The 13,660-nt window shown below is 43.5% G+C and overlaps 1 long non-coding RNA gene across 3 annotated transcripts in view; it reads left to right on the top strand.

Annotated features, from left to right (window-relative positions):
- LOC103170310 overlaps positions 1-13,660 on the top strand; it is a 49,119-nt gene that overhangs the window by 22,410 nt on the left and 13,049 nt on the right. For 2 of the 3 annotated variants that reach the window (XR_005660945.1, XR_003765147.2), the window contains one exon: positions 3,753-3,859. This is a non-coding gene — a long non-coding RNA (uncharacterized LOC103170310). Of the gene's footprint in view, positions 1-2,410; positions 2,869-3,752; positions 3,860-13,660 lie in introns of those variants that run through there. The other variant, XR_005660946.1, reaches the window with a different exon arrangement.

Raw genomic sequence — 13,660 nt, 5'->3', positions numbered from 1 at the left:
GGTGGATACAAACTAACTAGGCCCCCCCTTCCAAGCTGTAAGACCCGTGTGGGTAGTGATTGTCTCTATTGCTGAATTGTACTTTCCAAGCGCTTAGTACAGTGTTCTGCACACAGTAAGTGCTCAATAAATACAATTGAATAAATGAATAAATGACACTGTCCCTCATCCCACATGGGGCTCACAGTCATATTCCCCATTTTACAGATGAGGGATGTGTGGCTCAGAGAAGTTAAGTGATTTGCTCAAGATCACAGAGCAGAAAAGTGACAGAGCTGGGATCAGTACACAGGTCCTCTGACTCCCAAGTCCATGCTCTTTCCACTAGGCCACACTGCTGGTATTTTTTAAGTGCCTACTATGTGTCAAGCAGTATTTTAAACTCTGGAGAATATACAGTTTACTCAAGTGAGGCATAGTCCCTGTCCCACATGGAGCTCACAGCCTAAGTAAACCTTAGTCCAGTTGCTTCTGAGCCACAAGAAGCAGCGTGGCTCAGTGGAAAGAGTCCGGGCTTGGGAGTCAGAGGTCATGGGTTCTAATTCCAGCTCTACCACTTGTCAGTTGTGTGATTTTGGGCAGGTCACTTAACTTCTCTGGACCTCAGTTCCCTCATCTGTAAAATGGGGATTAAGACTGTGAGCCCCACGTGGGACAACCTGATCACTTTGTATCTCCCCCAGCGCTTAGAACAGTGCTTTGCACATAGTAAGCGCTTAACAAAATACCACCAATATTATTATTATTATTGTAACTGAAAGGAATATATGTCTGAGGAATGACGCTGCACCTGTGTGGTGAATTCATGCCTGTTCCGTCATGCAAGCTGGGCTTCTGGACCTTGTAGCCCCCAGCCATCCCGCACATCCTCAGATCCAAGTACTGCAAATTCATAGCTGCCCCTTCCAGCTACTAAGCAGCCTCTCCACCCCCAAAAGCTTGCATGTAGCCTTAGTAATAATGGTATTTAGTAGGTGCAACCCACTGTACTAAGTCACTGAGTGTGACCCCAAACAGTCAAGAGGTGGAAAAACTGAAGCAGACTCATATTTCCTTTGATCTGACTGGATTTTGGAGACCTTCCTCAATTTAGCCCACAGGCTGATCTAATCCTTGGCCTACAGGCCAAATCCTGCTTGTGCACCGTTCCACAGTGGCCTGATCAAAGACTTGGCCAAATCTCTTTCCTTGAAGATCTTCAAGAGATATGGTGGAGAGGAAGAGAGAGAACTAGGCTAGATGGATTCCACTCAACCCTATGACTTTATGAATAGGGTGGACACCCATCTCTTAGTGAAGCAGCATGGCTCAGCATGGCTCAGTGGAAAGAGCACGGACTTTGGAGTCAGAGGTCAGAGGTCATGAGTTCGAATCCCAGCTCTGCCACTTGTCAGCTGTGTGACTGTGGGCAAGTCACTTCACTTCTCGGTGCCTCAGTTCCCTCATTTGTAAAATGGGGATGAAGACTGTGAGCCCCACGTGGGACAACCTGATTCCCCTGTGTCTACCCCAGCGCTTAGAACAGTGCTCTGCACATAGTAAGCGCTTAACAAATACCAACATTATTATTATTATCTCTTTGGGCCAGTTTAGGTTTCGGGGGGATGAAGATAGTGATCTTTGAGTTTTAGGATTTTATGTTACTTAGAATGTGGTATTGTCAATCATTTCTTTTTGGTTCCTAATTATGGTTCATTACCGATTCAGTCAACTAGAGTGACCATTAATGTGGTTACCTTAGAAAGACTTCACTAACTGGGCAGAGGAATTGACATTTTATATTCTGAAGTCCTAATTCTGAAGTCCTAATTCTCAAAGACATAGGTATCTAAAACCTTGTCTTGGTATGACTAGAATCTAGTCCTAAGAGATTGAGGGAGAAGCCACTGATACAAAACTGGGAGACTAGATAATATTCGGAGTTGTGCTCCTTGGAGTTTAGAGGGTGGATGAGAAAGTAAAGAGAAGACTCAGAAGGTGAGACATCTTTAGAGACAAACTGGTGGTTGTCCTGAAACTTCTAGGGAAAGAACTGAATCTGTTTGACAGGCAATTGCAGACAATGAAGAGTCTAGAGGAGGAATTGACAATGAAAATAGAGCTTGATAAAGGCGAGACCATTTGGTCCAGCAAAATTCTACTCCATTTAATGTCACTGTTTTAAACAGGATGGCTTTTTATTGATCCCCTCTGTCCTAATCAGCAGTCTTCATATTTTACATCCATTTATATAGCAATGGCAATTACACCGTGGCTCAGGACTCTTGAAATGAAATACCCAAGTTCTCCCATAGAGTAAATATGCAATTAAACCACGGGAAAAGGAAAGGTGAAATGAGAATTGAATGTACTCTGGAGAGAGATTCTGGAACACCGTGTCTTGTTTGAAATGTCTGGATTAGAGGAACAGAATAGCCTTCTAAGGTCTGGATGCACAACTATCACAGTGGCTATTGGAATCCCAGAAACATGAAGAATTAAAAGAGAAGAGATCCAATCTGACCAATCCTAAAAGGACCGCACATGCTGGGGAGGAAAGGACTATATATCCTGAATAGGAGGAGGATGGCAGAATGAGGTGGAAATTTCTGAGATATATCTGAAGATAAGGCTGAGTTTATGGATGATTAGGCCCGGGCCTTGTTTGTTTTGTAGGGTTCCCACTTGACCAGCTACTTGGATGATGTCATATTCATCACTGTGTTATGATGTTACACATGGTGTGAAATGGTTACATTCTCGGGCTGCACCTTACCATCCAGACTGTAATTCCTTCTCCCTTCCAATTCCCCAGACTTCAGATCTTCCCAGCTCCAAAACCACTTTGAAATACACACACCCAACCCTCCTGCCCCTCCTTGGATTCAGGTATTTTGGTGGTGGTGGGGATCACGAGTTATTTTTTGGGGGTGAAGGGAACTTTCCAGACAGCAGCATCTCAAGTTGCAGTGGCACCAAGGATCTGGTGGTGGTAGTGGTTGGTAGAGGCAGAGGCTATTCTGGAGCTGGGTAATGCCAGTGGAGGTGGCATGGTGGGGGGATTATGGCAGTGCCAGTGGTTTGCCATGGGGTGGGAGAGGGAAGGAAGTGTTGGAATTGTGCCTGGTAGACACACCACATCCAGCAATAGTTTAGCAGGACTTCCTTATAGCAGTAATGTAATGGGGCTGGGCTTCTGAATTGCAGTGGGACCTCTTGAGTCTAAGGCCCTAGATGTTAGCCCCATGACCCTTTTATTGCAGAAAGCAGACCAGGCGTGTTTGAGAAGCAGCGTGGCTCACTGGAAAGAGCCTGGGCTTGGGAGTCAGAGGTTGTGGGTTCTAATCCCCCTTCTGCCGCTTGCCAGCTGTGTGACTTTGGGCAAGTCACTTAACTTCTCTATGCCTCAGTTACCTCATCTGTAAAATGGGTATTAAAACTGTGAGCCCCACTAGGGATAACCTGATCACCTTGTATCCCCCAGTGTTTAGAACAGTGCTTTGCACACAGTAAGCACTTAACAGATACCACCATTTTTACCCTCTGATTCCTTTAGGTCTTTTCACTTCCCCTGGTCAAGATTACCTGTCTACTTACCTTAGGTGATATTACAACAGATTGTTTCTGCATATTCTTTCATTTTTTAAGGTATTTTTTAAATGCTTACTATGTGCCAGGCACTTTTCTAAGCACTGGGGTAGATACAAGCTAATCAGGTTGGACACGGTCCATGTTCCATATGAAATTGACAGTGTTAATCTCTCATTTTACAGATGAAGCAACTGAGGCACAGAGAAGTTAAGTGATTTGCTCCAAGTCACACAGTAGACAAGTGGAGGAGCCGAGACATCAACCCAGCTTCCAGGCTATGTTCTCTCTAGTAAGCCATGCTGTTTCGTTTTCTTTCAAACCTCTGATTGTCTGGAAAGATATAGAGTTAGTAAACTGGATTTCTGTTTTCATGTGGCTTTCTAGCAAACCCAAACTATACTACTTCAATTAGTCAGTAAATTAAGCTATCTCCATATAGACTGTAAGTTCCTTGGGGGCAGGGATCATGTCTAGTTACTATACGGTATTCATTCAAACACTGTATTGTGTTCTGCACACAGTAAGCACTCACTGAATGCCATTGACTGACTCAATTACAGTCACTGATTAAATGCTTGCAATGTGTTCAGAACTGTACTAAGTGCTGGGGTGAATACATGGACACTGATGAAAAAACTGCAAGTTATTCAAGGGCAGAGACCATACCTTAAAAAAATCTATTGAAACCTCACAAGGACAGCTCCTGGAGGACAAAAACTTCATCTACTTACTAGATTTTACTTTCCCAAGTGCTCAGAACAGTGTTCTGAGTACAGTAGACAATCAATATCTTTGATTGTTCCTGTTTCTGTCTCCTCCTAGCTCCCCCGTTGCTATGTAGAGGATGGGAAGAGTATAAACACCAGTGGAAAAACAACCTGGATTTCAAAATAAGATATTACATTCAATAATCCTTAAGGCAATAATAGGATGGCGCCACTTATTGCAGCCCAGTTTTCTAGAAAGCAAAACTAAACCCCCCTATAAAGGAGCTATGCACAACCCCATTAAGTCATCATCATTAACTTCCTAAATGGCTGCCTCTCTGACCTTTCCCTTCTGCACAGCTTCCTCAGAGGTGCACGGTATCTTATTAGGTTGCAGTGTTATTGTGGCAATCTGGCTAATAGCTCATTCTAGTGCAGAGATAGCCAGCTAACACGCAAAGAGGTTAAATTGGCCAATTTATTTACCTGTAAAGAGATTCAATCACTGTAAATGTCCAACGTGTATACCGTTTATGCTACAGTGAATCATTGCTTTCCAGAGCTCCAGGAGAGCAGGTCTTACGAGTGACTGCTGTTGACTTCCCTTGTTTGATTCTAACAGCTCATTTGATTTGAACGTGGCTTGCTGAGCTTCATAAAAAAAAAAAAATCAAAATCCTTTTTAGAAAAACATACAGGATACTTTGCTGATTCACTCTGGGCCTGGGAGAGCTACCCCAGGTGGTCAAATGGTGTTGATTAACCAAGAATGCAAATGAACATGATTAAAAACCATCTGGAAAAGAAGGGTTAAAGACAACGCACATGATTGCCCAAAACAGGGTTCACCTGTTCTTGAGACCTATCAGAGAGTGGAATGGATGGACTTTCAGGAGATAGGGCTTCAAAAGACCATTTTCTGGTTGGAGAGGTAAATCTACTTTGGACCACTTTCTTGCTTTAATTAATTTTGATTTTTTACCAGGATCCCTGGAGTGAATGGCTGGATAGTCTGAAAATTGCCCCCAATCTTTCTTTTCCCCTCACTCCCTTCTCCACATTCGTTTTCATCTCCTTCTCCCCTTTTGGCTCTCTTTCCATTCTCATCCAGTTGAAGAGGTCAATATGACCTCCGAATAAAATGGTCTAAGATGACATATAAATGCTACAACCACTACATTGGGTTAACAGACTTTAGTGCTTTGAATAAAAATCTATTCTGTAAACCAATCTTTTCTTAAAACTCCCCACCTACTTTTCCCATCCACCTATTTGCATTTTCTCCCAAATTATACACTACCATTTTTTTCTGCCATCTGCTTACTCTAATAATCAATTAGGTATATTTATTGAATGCTTACTGTGTATAGGGCACTGTACTAAGTGCTTAGGAGAGTACAGCAGACACATTCTCTGCCCACGATAAGCTTACAATCTAGAGGGGCAGACAGACATTAATATAATAAATTATGGATACATACATAATTGCTGTGGCACTGGGGTGGGTGGGTAGTGAATAAAGGGAACAATTCAGGGCAAGGAAGAAGGAAGTGGGAAAGAGGAAATGAGGGCTTAGTCAGGGATGTGCCTTCAATAAGGCTTTGAAGGTGGGGAGCATAATTGTCGGATATGAAAAGAGAGGTTGTTCAAGGCCAGAGGCAGGATGTGGGTGAGAGGTCATCAGCAAGATAGACAAAATCAAGGAGTAGGGAATAGGCTGGCATTCGAGTAGCATGGTTTAATGACAAGAACATTAGCTTGGGAGTCAGAGGGCATGGGCTCTAATCCCAGCTCTGCCACTTGTCTACTGTGTGACTTTGGGCAAGTCACTTAACTTCTCTGTGCCTCAGTTACCTCATCTGTAAAATAGGGATTAAGACTGTGAGCCCCACCTGGGACAACCTGATTGCTTTGTATCTACCCCAGTGCTTAGAACAGTACTTGGCACATAGTAAATGCTTAACAAATACCATCATTGTTATTAGAGTAGTGAAGTGTGTGGGCTGGGTTGCAATAGGAAAGTAGTGAGGTGAGGTAGGAGGGGGCAAGGTGATCAAGTGCTTTAATGTTGATGATAAAGAGTATCTGTTTGATGTGGAGGTGGATGGAGAACTACTAGAGGTTCTTCAGGAGTGGGGAAACATGGCCTGAACCTTTTTGTAGAAAAATGATCGAGGCAGCAGAATGAAGTATGGACTGGAGTGGGGAGACTTAGGAGGCAAGGAGGCTGATAAGCTAAATGCTTGTATTAACATGGTGGCAGATGGATGGAGAGGAAAGGGCAGATTTTAGCGATGTTGTGAAGGTTGAAGTGACAGGATTTAGTGATAGTATGTGGGTTGAATATGAGAAAGGAGTCAAGGATAAAGCCAAGCTTATGGGGTTGTGAGATAAGAAAGATGGTGCTGCTGTCTACAGTGATGAAAAAGTCAGAGGGAGGACAAGATTTGGGTGGGGAGATAAGGTGTTCTGTTTTGGACCTGTTAAGTTTGAGGTAACAGCAGGGTATCCAAGTAGAAATGTCTTGAGGGCAGGAGGAAATGCAAGACTGCAGAGAGGGAGAGAGGTCAGGGCTGTAGATGTAGATTTGGGAATCATCTGCATAGAGGTAGTAGTTGAAGCCATGGGAGTGAATGAGTTCTCCAAGGGACTGGGTATATATGGAGAATAGAAGGGGACCGAGAACTGAACCTTGAGAGACATCCACAGTTAAGGGGTGGGAGGCTGGGGAGGAGCCTGTTGAAGAGACCGAGAGGCCAGAGAGGAGGAGAACGAGGAGAGTTTCAATAAAGCCGAGATGGGATAGTTTAACGTTTCCAGGAAAAGGATGGACAACAGTGTCAAAGGCAGCTGAGAGGTTGAGGAGGATTAGGACAGAGTGGAGGCCGTTGGATTTAGCAAGAAAGGGATCATATGTCATCTTTGAGAGGGTGGTTTCTGTGGACTGAAGGGGATGGAAACCAGATTGGAGGGAGGTCAAGGAAAGAATTGGAGAAGAGGAACTTGAAACTTTAATAAGAATAATAATAATGATTGTGTATTTGTTAAGCACCCACTATGTTCCAAACAACATACTAAACATAAGGGTAGATACAATTCATTCAGAGACAGTCTCCATCCCACCCGGAGCTCACAGTCTAACCATCCAATCATCCCTTAAGTAATAAGTAAGTCTCATCAACCATTATGTTCCTTTCTTTTGCTTTTGAATGCTTTTTTTAAAGCATTAAATAAGTCTCAGACTGGGAAATTCCCAACTTTACCCAAGTTGCTCAACAAATTAGCTTGTTGAGAGATCCGGAGTGCTCAGGGAGGCTTGAAGGCTCAATTCCATGTCATTCTCTCAGGTGTGGAAGACTGGGGCTTCGAAGAACTAGAACAAGGGACTGACAGATAAACAAATTCTGTCTACTGGATTTTGTTGGGGAAAAACAAGATACCATTATCATTTGTGCCACAGTGGTTGAGAGAGGGTTATCTCTAGATCAGAACACAAACAGCCCCAGGCTGAACTGGTTCAAATGATCCCCATCCATCCTCTGCTGTTGCAGAGCTATAGAATCAGCATTTTAATATGGCTCTCAAATGGATCAATGCTGCATTTTCTTAAATTTAAACCCCTTTTAATGCACAGTATTAAAGCAAATCGGTGAATCGATACCATGTTGCACCTCTGGCGTGTTGTATCTGTGCTGGTCTCACAAAATGAGATGAAGTGTTGAATACTAATAATAATGACGGTATTTGTTAAGTGCTTACTATTTGTCATGTACTGTACTAAGCGCTGGGGTGGATCCAAGCAAATTGGATTGGACACACAGTCCCTGTCCCGCAGAGGGCTCACAATCTTATTCCCCATTTTACAGATGAGGTAACTGAGGCCCAGAGAAGTGAATTGACTTGCCTAAGGTCTCACAGCAGACAAGTGACATAGCCAGGATTAAAACCCATGACCTTCTGACTCCCAGGCCCATGCTCTATCCATTAGGCCATGCTGCTTCCCCATGTAGGTATGTGTGCTGAGTATGGAATATGATTTAGGAGCTCATTTCTTCATGACCACTAATCCTCTAGCAACCTGATCACTTCAGTGGCAGAGAAGTGTGGTCTAGTGGGAGTCAGAGGACCTGGGTTCTAATCCCGTCTCTGCCACTTGTCCACTGCTTGATCTTTGGCAAGTGACTTAACTTCTCTGTGCTTTAATTACCTCATCTGTAAAAGGGGGATTAAGACTGTGAAGCCTGATGTGGGGCAATGACTGTGTCCAACCTGATTATCTTGTTATCTACCCCGGGGGATAGTAACAGTGCCTGGCACATAGTAAGCGCTTTACAAATACCATAAAAAATGGCCATTTCCTATCTCATTAGTAGTTTGTTCGTTACTTCATTTTCCAGGACTTTCTCATTTGTTATTGGCTGGCCTGCTGAAGAAGCCATCTGGTAAAGGGGCAATTCTTGAAAGCAGTTTAACCTTGATTCCGGAAGAGAATCATGGGACCTTATGTGTAATTGAAATAGGACTCCTAGATTGAATGTACCAAATGTCAACTCTGGGGTGATTGAGCTCATGTCAATAAACTTACAAAGTTCTAAAGTTCCAAATCATTAAAGATTCAGAGCTCAGCTGGGCAGTGATTTTATCTGACCTGCTTTGGAGTTGAAAGATATTCTGGATTTACAAATGATTCAAACTCTTTGGGTGCCCCATATTCTCTTCTCAAAATATGCAGTTCTACATTTTGGTACAAGATTTAGGATAAGCTTCTTTCCCAAAGAAGTCCATCCAGTTCTTGTGAGAGTCTTCTCTCATTTAAAAGTTGGTCCCTCTGTTGTCCCCAGGAAACTGAGTGATTCAAAGAGAATTTCCAGAAGGTCCACAACACTACTTGGTACTTGTTCATTCATTCATTCATTCAATAGTATTTATTGAGCGCTTACTATGTGCAGAGCACTGTACTAAGCGCTTGGGATGAACAAGTCGGCAACAGATAGAGACAGTCCCTGCTGTTTGACGGGCTTACAGTCTAATCGGGGGAGATGGACAGACAAGAACAATGGCAATAAACAGCGTCAAGGGGAAGAACATCTCGTAAAAACAATGGCAACTAAATAGAATCGAGGTGATGTACAATTCATTAACAAAATAAATAGGGTAACGAAAATATATACAGTTGAGCGGACGAGTACAGTGTTGTGGGATGGGAAGGGAGAGGTGGAGGAGCAGAGGGAAAAGGGGAAAATGAGGCTTTAGCTGCGGAGAGGTAAAGGGGGGATGGCAGAGGGAGTAGAGGGGGAAGAGGAGCTCAGTCTGGGAACGCCTCTTGGAGGAGGTGATTTTTAAGTAGGGTTTTGAAGAGGGAAAGAGAATCAGTTTGGCGGAGGTGAGGAGGGAGGGCGTTCCAGGACCGCGGGAGGACGTGACCCAGGGGTCGACGGCGGGATAGGCGAGACCGAGGGACGGTGAGGAGGTGGGCGGCAGAGGAGCGGAGCGTGCGGCGTGGGCGGTAGAAAGAGAGAAGGGAGGAGAGGTAGGAAGGGGCAAGGTGATGGAGAGCCTTGAAGCCTAGAGTGAGGAGTTTTTGTTTGGAGCGGAGGTCGATAGGCAACCACTGGAGTTGTTTAACACCTTGCTCCTCCATTTGTGGTTTTGGCTGCATTTTTGATGAGCCAGCCTGTTGATTTAAAATTTCTCAAATGACGTGCTTTCTCCCCAATTTTTCCTGTCCCTGTGTCATGAGTCTGTAATCACAATTTCTTAGCATTTTCAGCTGAACAACTGACTCAATTGTTTAGTGCCTTCAGCCTTGACTCTGTAGTGGGCAGAATGTTTTCTCTTTCAAACTGAGGTCAACACTAACACACCTCCTTTCATGATCATCTTGTTATTGAAAGGGGGCATTCCTGCCATTGCAATGGATGAGGTCAGGAGCAATTAGAAATCAAGCAGGAAATGGTTTCAGGGCATCCTTGGTATAATTTCATCTTCTGTGAGAGGGAGGTAATTTTGTTAGGAACAATTTTATGTTGGAAGCACTAGCAGGATAATAATGCCAAGTTGAGTTTGATAGACATTCTGTATATTTTAGTAGATCTGGTCCCCATCCTGCTCTTCACAGCCTTGCCCAAACCAGCAGCAATATAAACCTGTTGAACTGCTCCATTCTGAGTTTGGATCTTCTGGCTATTACCACGATGATAATGATCATCATCATCAGTATTTGAGTGTCTACTGAGGACACTGTACTTAGCACTTGGGAGCATACAATAAAAATAGAAGACACTGTCCCTCCTTAGGAAAACTTACATCACTTATTGCAATTTCCTAGATAATTGGCCATCCCTATGATTTGTACCCCCCAAAAATTAGGACTACAAGGAGTAATTAATTAATAATGGTATTTGTTAAGCTCTTACTCTGTGCCAGGCATTGTACTAAGCACTGGGGTGGATATAAGCAAATCGGTTTGGACACAGTCCCTCATGGGGCTTACAGTCTTAATCCCCATTTTACAGATGTGGAAATTGAGGCACAGAGAAGTGAAGTGACTTGCCCAAGGTCAAACAGCAGTCAAGTGGTGGAGCCAGAACCCAGGACTTTCTGACTTCCAGCCCCATGCTCTATCCACTGCACCATGCTGCTTTTTTTGTACCATGCTGCTAGCAGAAGCATTCACATAGTGCCACACTGGGATCTTGGGAAATTCAGAACATGCAAGTGGCACATTTTCCTTGTGGGCAGGGATCACATTTACCAACTCTATTGTATTGTACTTTCTCAAGCATTTATTACAGTGCTTTGCCCACAGTAAGTGTTCTGTATCACTGATGAAATCTCAGCCCACAAAGAGCTTACAACTCGAATCAAGGAGACAGGCATAAAAGTATTTACAAAGAGAAATCAAATTGAATGCTTAGTTGTACAATTGAATAAGCATATATTCATAAGTCCTGAGAGTAGGGATAAGTACATAGGTGCTGATGGGTTTATATAACTTGGAATGCTAGGAATCGAGGGAGGTGTGTTTTGAGGAGGTGGACTTTCAAGAGGGTTTTGATATGGAGAGGGTTGAGGACTGTCAGGTTTGGGAAGGAAGTTCCAAGCTGTGGGAACAGCAAGAATGAGGGAAGGGAGATAGAGAGTTGAGAGTGAGGTACAGTTAATTAGCTTGGAAGGAATGAAGAGAGTGGGTTGGGGAGAAGTAGATGAAGAGAGAAGATATATTAGGTGGGGTGAGTTGTTGGAGAACCTTGACTCCAATTTTAAGGAATAATTTCTTGATGCAGAGGGACACAGGAAGCTAGTGGAAGGTTTTGAGGAGAAGAGAGATATGTGCCTTCTGACACTTCAGGAAGATGACTGTGAAGCACTGTGTACTATAGACCGATAAGGGGAGAGGCTGACGCCAGAAAGACCCGAGAGAAGGCAGATACAATAGTCTAGTTGTGATACAACTTGACTTGTACCAAAATGGTGGCTGTTTGGGTGGAGAGGAAGAGGAAGATGTGGGAGATGCTTTGTAGGAGGAACTGGAAGAATTTGGCAGTAGAATAAATGTGACAGTTGAGGAGAGATGTGTTAACGATGATGCCAAGGTTGTGGGCTTCTGAACGTGTGAGTCTGGAGGAGGTGTTATTAAGAGGGGAAAATTTCAGGGAGGAGTAGACTTTTGGAAGGAAGATGCATTGTTCGGCTTTAGGCATATCAAGTTTGAGGTTCTGGCAGAATATCAAAGTGGAGGTGTCCTGAGGACAAGAAGAGTTACAGGATTGCAGGTTAGTTAAGAGGTCAGGGCTAACGGGGTGGATGTGGGAGAAAGTCTGCATAGAAGAGGTAGCTGAATCCATGTGAATGGATGGGCTCCTTGAGGGAGTGGATGAAGAATGAAACAAGTAGGAGGCCCAGAATGGAGCTCTATGGGACACAAGCTGTCCAGAGGTGAGAAGAGGAAGAGAAGCCAGTTAACAAAACTAAGATGGCAAAGGTCAACAAGTCTTCTCGTCACAGGAAATACAGCCAATATGTAATCAGCCACTCATCAATCTATATCTTAAAGGATAAGCAGTGCAAAACCAATGAAAAAAGTTTGGGGCTTTAACTCACAAGCAAGGCAAGGATTAAACTGTTACAAGGGGTTTTTCCAAGGGATTATGGCTGTTTCTTTTGGGGAAGCCCAAGACCCATTTTATTTATTTGGGGGACCATCATCCATTCTCCAAGAGATGTGTCAGGAGACTGTCTGCTCATACAGTGGGGAGTTACACCAATCGTGAGGCAATAGCCCACTGCATTCTGTTCGAGTTTGTTGTGAGATGGAGGTTGAGTAGATGTAATTGGGCAGCTGGGCACAAAGGCATTGAATGTGTAGCTGGGAAAAATCCACAAAGAAGTAAAATCCATATGGTTAGGGAGCCTAGGATGAGTACACACACATGGTAGATCATTATATGAATTCACGACACTGGCCAGGGCTGGAACCTCCAGCATGAAGTGACTTCTTGCCACCTAAGGATGGGTTTCGCTTTTGGAAATGAATGGTGGATAGAGAGAGGGCGAGGGAGAGAACTGGTAAGTGGCAGGGCTGAAATAGTTCAGCGATCTCCAGAGAGTTACATTTATGGAATTTGCTCATCATCCCTTGGGCTCATTCTGCTTTAGCCAGTCTAGCCTATCTTGGCCTGAGATTGAAAAGTTGCTTCTTCCATGGAAACCTGTTTAAATATTTTACCCTTCTGACCCCCTGGAAGAAAAGGAAGGAACACAGTGGTTATGAGGTGCTGAGACATTCATGGTGGTTTCACTGATGTGGGAACAGTGTGTTTAGCAAAAGATCAACTGCTCTTCTTGTTTCTAGATCAGTTTTCCATATCCCTGAAATGGTTTTAGTCCAGGAATTTCAAACACATTAGCTCCCAAAGTCTGAATTTCTGTTCCTATTCTGGATTAAAATGCCAGAGTTTTCCCCATCCTGACTGTGCCAAATGATTGGTAAGATTATTTAAATAACTAGGCTTGATGGTCTAGAGGCCAGTATAAAATGGCTTCAGATCACCATCCCCTTCTGTGGGGTCTTGCTATGCAATTTTGGACACACGTAGAAGAGTATTTTTGCAATGGGTTCTCTGACATCTTTCCAGTAGAGACATTTTGTTGCTTTCTGCATGATGAAGGGATAGTAGCTTCTTCCCTGCTTATAAGTTGGTTCTTTTCTTTGTAAAGTAGAAGGGGTGGTGATAATGGTGTTGAAAAAAAATCAAATTCTATTCGGCATGAAAAATAAATGAGTTTATTGCAGAAACTGCTGACTGGAGAACTTGATCTGCTCTTATGGCTACATCTTGAAGTTTTAGGTGGTTATAAAAATTGTTCTTGAGTTTTTCTGC

This window comes from Ornithorhynchus anatinus, chromosome 16 (assembly GCF_004115215.2).
Source record: "Ornithorhynchus anatinus isolate Pmale09 chromosome 16, mOrnAna1.pri.v4, whole genome shotgun sequence".
Classification (NCBI taxonomy): Eukaryota; Metazoa; Chordata; class Mammalia; order Monotremata; family Ornithorhynchidae; genus Ornithorhynchus; species Ornithorhynchus anatinus.
This window is presented reverse-complemented; position numbering and strand designations above follow the sequence as displayed.